The sequence below is a fragment of the Eschscholzia californica genome, unplaced genomic scaffold (genome assembly GCF_041429995.1).
Source record: "Eschscholzia californica isolate CP2 unplaced genomic scaffold, dmEscCali1.0.p SCAF_3, whole genome shotgun sequence".
NCBI lineage: Eukaryota > Viridiplantae > Streptophyta > Magnoliopsida > Ranunculales > Papaveraceae > Eschscholzia > Eschscholzia californica.
In genome coordinates this window covers 12,077,755-12,083,754 of record NW_028238420.1, presented here as the reverse complement: position 1 = coordinate 12,083,754, position 6,000 = coordinate 12,077,755, and the positions used below count along the sequence as shown (strand labels likewise).

The window sequence follows — 6,000 nt, the reverse complement described above, 5'->3', positions numbered from 1 at the left end:
GGGATTTATTTTAACTTTTTTTCCTTCTAGAAACTTAATTTCTTGAAGAATTATAAATAAATAAATAAATAAATAAATAAATAAATAAAGAAGGGTCACTTTTTTTTAGAGAAACTACGTAAGAAAAGCCCTAAATGTGGGCCCAAATACGAAAAAAAAACCCACTCGGGAATAATAATGTAAAAAAATCCAATTTTTAAACTGTTGGCAACACTTTTGAAACTGTAACAACATATATAATTACAAGTGTGTAACCCGTGCCCGTGGGGCACGAACAGTTCTTTTGAATGCATTAAAGAACTAAACTTACAGCCTCATACATTTATGGAGACATCCATGAGCTAAACATTCGAAATCAATTAAAGCAAACAATCGACAAAAAAAAGTCGAAATCAATTCATTAAGCTTCCTACTAGCACATTGCACCCTATTGGTACCAACATGCATATATCTTCATCCGCTTCATATGCCTATTAAGTTTGAAATTGAACTTGGTAAAGAAGGATCATCTATTCCTTGATGTTCACATCATGCATTGTTGTTTCCTTCCATTCGTCTAACTCCATGTCCGTCACTTAATGTTACAGAGAGGAAACTATAGAGCTCGACGGCCACCACGACGAACTACTTCTTCCCCTTACACTAATAAAAATAAAAATTTCTCCTAACATGAGAGAAGAAGAAAAATCTGTTTTTTTCTTTCTTATACCCTAAGGTAAATGCCACATCATCGTTAGACTTATTTCTAGTTAGTTTTGAACTTCTAATTATGTGGCGTGAATTTAGTTTGGGAAGGCTAAAAGTAACTTGTAGTATTGCTACTAGCACCCTATTTTTAATTACTTTTTAGTTGTTTTACACCGTTTTGGGGCGTTAGTAGCATTATATCGAAGGGCGCTTTTAGTGCTATCTTTTGTTATGATATATTCAAATCTTTGCTAGATTTGATTATTGGCCCGCTCAGTTTTAACTGGACAAAGGGATTTATATTAATTTTTTTTCCTTCTAGAAACTTAATTTTTTGAAGAATGATAAATAAATAAGGGTCACTTTTTTTTAGAGAAACTACGTAAGAAAAGCCCAAAATGTGGGCCCAAATACGAAAAAAAACCCACTCGGGAATAATAATGTAAAAAAAACTCAATTTTTAAACTGTTGGCAACACTTTTGAAACTGTAACAACATATATAATTACGAGGGTGTAACGCATGCCCGTGGGGGACGGACAGTTCTTTTGAATGCATTAAAGAACTAAACTTACAATCTCACACCTTTACCTACTATAAACACAAATTCTCATAAGAAACACTTACAAATAAAAGAAGTCGTATAAGTCTTCTTTTAAAAAAATCTCATCTATCATCCAAATGTTGCATTTACAGTACCTAAATTAACGTCATTGATGTAAATAATCAGCAAGATATAACTTTTTGTTAAAAGACAAATCAAAAATGCAAAGAAAAATAATGAAACAAATAAACTTGAAACATGAAGCAAGTAACACAAACAAATGACATAATTCTAATAAGCAAGACTGAGCTTAGAACCCTTATTAGAAATACTTACAAATAAAACATGAAACATGTAAAATATTGAGTATTACTATGATCTACTTGTTTAGTATGAGTAGCGAGAAAATAGTCCTCAAAGCTAATACATTTGATAAGGATCCAAAAGCATACGACTTCGTGGGAATATGATTATTTGTTGTTGTCAAGAACACATACAAATGGACGGTAAAATGGTAAGTTTTAAAGTATTGACTGTGATTTTCCCTATGTTTGACTGAATCATAAAAGGCAAAATGGTTGCAGAACAACAAAATGATGGCATAAATCACAATGAACACTAAGAAGCGAAAAATTCAGCAAAAAATGTAGATAGAAAGAAGCGGAAAAATCTAACAAACTATATGGGATGAAAACACTTTTACCTACAATAGTTGTAATGAAGGACGAAGTCGCACTAAACTTTGACAAAGCTATCACCAAAATTGTAGAGATAAAGAGGCGAAAAAATTAGCGAGCTATATAGAGAGAAGTGATATTACACATTAGCCTAATTTGGTACAAACATGGTTAGCAGCCAAAATCACACAGAGTTCAGATTAACATAGTGGGATAGACTAACTTAAAATATCACCATTAGTCACCAACTTGCATAAAATGTTATCAACCATTAATCACCAACTTGAAACTAAATATTGATAATAGGTGTGTTTCAAACTAAATAACGCCCTAAATAGACTGAAACTAAATAACGCCCTAAATAACCATTAATATCAACTAAATACAGACTTAAGTTTGATAATAGGTTAGTTCCAATCGAATGGGGTAGAAAACATATTTAAACTCATCTATATGTCCCCATCTATCACCCAACAAACTAAATCACTGTCTCTATCTAGATCCCACCAAACTGATTATGTTAAACCTAAAATGAAGTAGCAACCATAAAACTCAAACAAATCAAAGCACAACAAAAGAACATCAACCGAATGAAGGTGGACCTTATTTACCGAAGAAGTTACATGTGAAGGCTTTAGATTTTCAAAAATTGTTATTACGAAACTCTATGCAAAGTTAAGAATCCTAAAATCAAGTTGAAACCAAGTAGACTTACAATCATTTTCACATTTGCAAATGTTAACCTTCTCTACCGGCAAGAAATTGCTCCGCTAGAGTTTGTAATACGGAAAAATATTCTCGAGCGTGGTCATAGGTTCATCAGAGTTTTATTTGCCTACAATAGAAAGTGCATTAACCATCTAGAAGGAAAAAAATTAATGGTAGATATTTTGACGCTTATAAACACCAAGTCTTAAAACAAACAAAATAATTTGATAAAGCATTTAGTTCATGTTCGGCATAATGATTCAAAGATGTAATTGTTCACAATTATAAACACAAAATACCCTCAATAACATTGAGTTAATAATTTGAAAATCATTAAGGTTCGCCTATATTAGAGTATCTATAATTTCAATAGGTATTTTCAACAATAAGAATAAGAGGCAACCACGATTTAGAGAGAGTATTATGCCCAACATATATGCAACAAAACTGGCTCACCATTTTTTTGGGCAGTAACTTAAGTGACGGACATGGAGTTGGATGAATAGAAGGAAACAACAATGCATGATGTGAACATCAAGGAATAGATGATCCTTCTTTACCAAGTTCAAGTTCAAACTTAATAGGCATATGAAGCGGATGAAGATATATGCATGTTGGTACTAATAGAGTCAAATGTGGCATTGGAAGCTTAATGAATTGATTTCGACTTTTTTTTTGTCGATTGTTTGCTTTAATTGATTTCGAATGTTTAGCTCATGGTTGTCTCCATAAATGTATGAGATTGTAAGTTTAGTTCTTTAATGCATTCAAAAGAACTGTCTCTGCCCCATGGGCACGGGTTACACCCTCGTAATTATATATGTTGTCACAGTTTCAAAAGTGTTGTCAACAGTTTTATAAGTGTTGTCAACAATTTCAAAAGTGTTGCCAACAGTTTAAAAATTGGGTTTTTTTTACATTATTATTCTCGAGTGGGTTTTTTTCGTATTTGGGCCCACATTTAGGGCTTTTCTTACGTAGTTTCTCTAAAAAAAGTGACCCTTCTTTATTTATTTATTTATAATTCTTCAAAAATTAAGTTTCTAGAAGGAAAAAAAGTTAAAATAAATTCCTTTGTCCAGTTAAAACTAACCGGGCCAATAATCAAATCTAGCAAAGATTTGAATATATCATAATATAACAAAACACAAAAGTTGTGACTAGGATAAGCTGACTAGGACAAAAAAGGAAAAAAATTGCCAACTAGATTGGAAAATGACACCTTGTCCGTATAATCTACCCTAAATTAATTAGGAACCGTCAATGAAATCTATGGTCCTTATTCCTTAAAATCCTTCGTCTTCCTCTATGGGCGGTTTTGCGCCCCTTCCTTTCCTCACCGACGATTTTAAGTCCTGAATTGCACTTTAGCTTTCTTATCTTCTCCATAAAAAGGAATTCTTCTAAATACAAGAGGAAGTTTCTCGATGCAGTAGTAAATCAACAGTCCTTTCTCTCTCTATTGGGAGAAAATTTGGTCATGATGTTCCATGTTCTTCTTTGCCTAACGAACCATATTCTTCTTTTCATTTCTATTATTTTCTCTCCCTATTTAAGACGGCAGCAATTTGGAAAACAAGGTACCATCTTCTAATTTCTCTCAAAATTTAATCAAATTATCATAAAATCAAGATTCTTAAAATTCTTAATTTGTTGTTTTATAACTTTTATAATCATACTCATTTGTGCATCAACTTTTTTTTGGGCAGTGGTATTAATTTAGGGTTTAAATTACTAATTTTGTGGTTGAAATTGGTTGGTAAAAGGGGTTTTAGACTTTTAGTTTGTAATGAACACATTTTTGTTTTAAAAAACTGGATTGAGTCAATCAATTGAACTTATTGCAGGAAATGGGTTATATGATTCTCTGGGGCCTTACATATTCTACTTCATTTTCAATGTTTTCGTTTGCTAAAAAAATCATCAAGTTATCATACTTGTACTAAAACTCCATGGAAGATTTTGTTTATGTTTGTGCTCGGAAAACTGTAAAATATTACATCTTCATGTATGTATTCTTATTGTTCAGTGTTCTTCTTTTTGCGAGTTTTTTTTTGTCACCAAATCTCCAGTGGAGTAGAGAAATGTATAATGATCGTATTGTCTTCGTATAATTCATTCAGATGTTTAAGTTTATGTTAATTAAACATTTTCAGGGCGCGTCAAAGTACATTTGTTAGTAAAACCGGTATTGAGCTGCTCCCGCTGCCTATTCTCCAGGTTTTTCTTATATACATTTTCAGGTTATTGTTAATTTATTAATCAATGGAGATGGAAACACTCTTATAAGAGACAATAAGAATCAATATTCCATCGAAACAATGTTCTACCATACTCTTTTATAAGAGACAATAAGAACCAAAATCCTTGTGTCGCTTTACTGTATAATTCTAGAATTGGTGATGCTGACATAGGTCTTTATTTTCAGCTTGTGGGTTGGCTCTCCCCAGAAGAACTAATGTCTCCTACTCTTTTTGGTGCATTTGGGAACAAGAGTGCTTATGTGACTAAGGTAATAGTCTTTTATGTTCAACATCATCATCCTCTTATTTATTCCTAAGAAATGACATGCTTGACTGGAACATTTTTTTGAACATGTTTATCCCAATTTGTCGCTAATGTTCTAATCTGTTTTATCTTTATTGATTATGAGGGACTGTCATCTCATGAACTAATTCAATTTATCAGAATATCTTGTGGCATTGGTGGACTCAGAGTTGTAGGATAACATAATCTTGAAGTATATATTACAGGCTTAGGTAGTGATGGAAAGCCAATAATAAATCCTATATTTTACAACACAATTGTTGGAACCTTAATGGCAAAATCTGTGGTACAAATGATCCCGAGGACATTCTAAACAGTGGAGGATGTTAACTTCTTAGTGGGAGTTTTTGAGCTCGGAATACTAAGTTCATGGATTTCAAATCTCTTAGAAGATCCAAGATTTAGCCGCTCATGAACATAGCAATTCAGACTAACTTCTACGTTTGAGTGGATTGAAATAAACTCAATCTGATGCTTTTATGGGGTAATAGTGATTAGTGTATTGTTCTGAATTTTTTTACTTTCATTAATTTAATAAATGGGACGAAAATGTTTCTCATTCTTTGAATATTTTGACAGACACTTCTATATATACAGTAGTTTATACTTTCAAATTGATTAAGTTTGTTAATTATTACGGACTCAACCACTATTAGTTTTGGGATAAATCGACTTCTATTTTAATGTTAATCGAGGTATTTGATTTGGTTTCTCTATTGAAAGAGGTTATCAAGTGCGTAATAACAGAAAACCTATTGTTTTACGAGTTGGTCAATAATAACAAATCCACCACTTTATAACATTTAAATTGTTTAAAGAAAATTTCTGTGTATAACAA

General features: G+C 32.0%; 1 long non-coding RNA gene across 1 annotated transcript; it reads left to right on the top strand.

Moving 5' to 3' along the window:
• The first annotated feature begins 4,056 nt into the window (after nucleotides 1-4,056).
• Nucleotides 4,057-5,636, top strand: LOC147548458 (uncharacterized). Its single transcript, XR_015236554.1, has 4 exons — nucleotides 4,057-4,195; nucleotides 4,772-4,835; nucleotides 5,044-5,127; nucleotides 5,304-5,636. It is a non-coding gene; the product is annotated as an uncharacterized LOC147548458 (long non-coding RNA).
• Nucleotides 5,637-6,000: the final 364 nt, after the last annotated feature.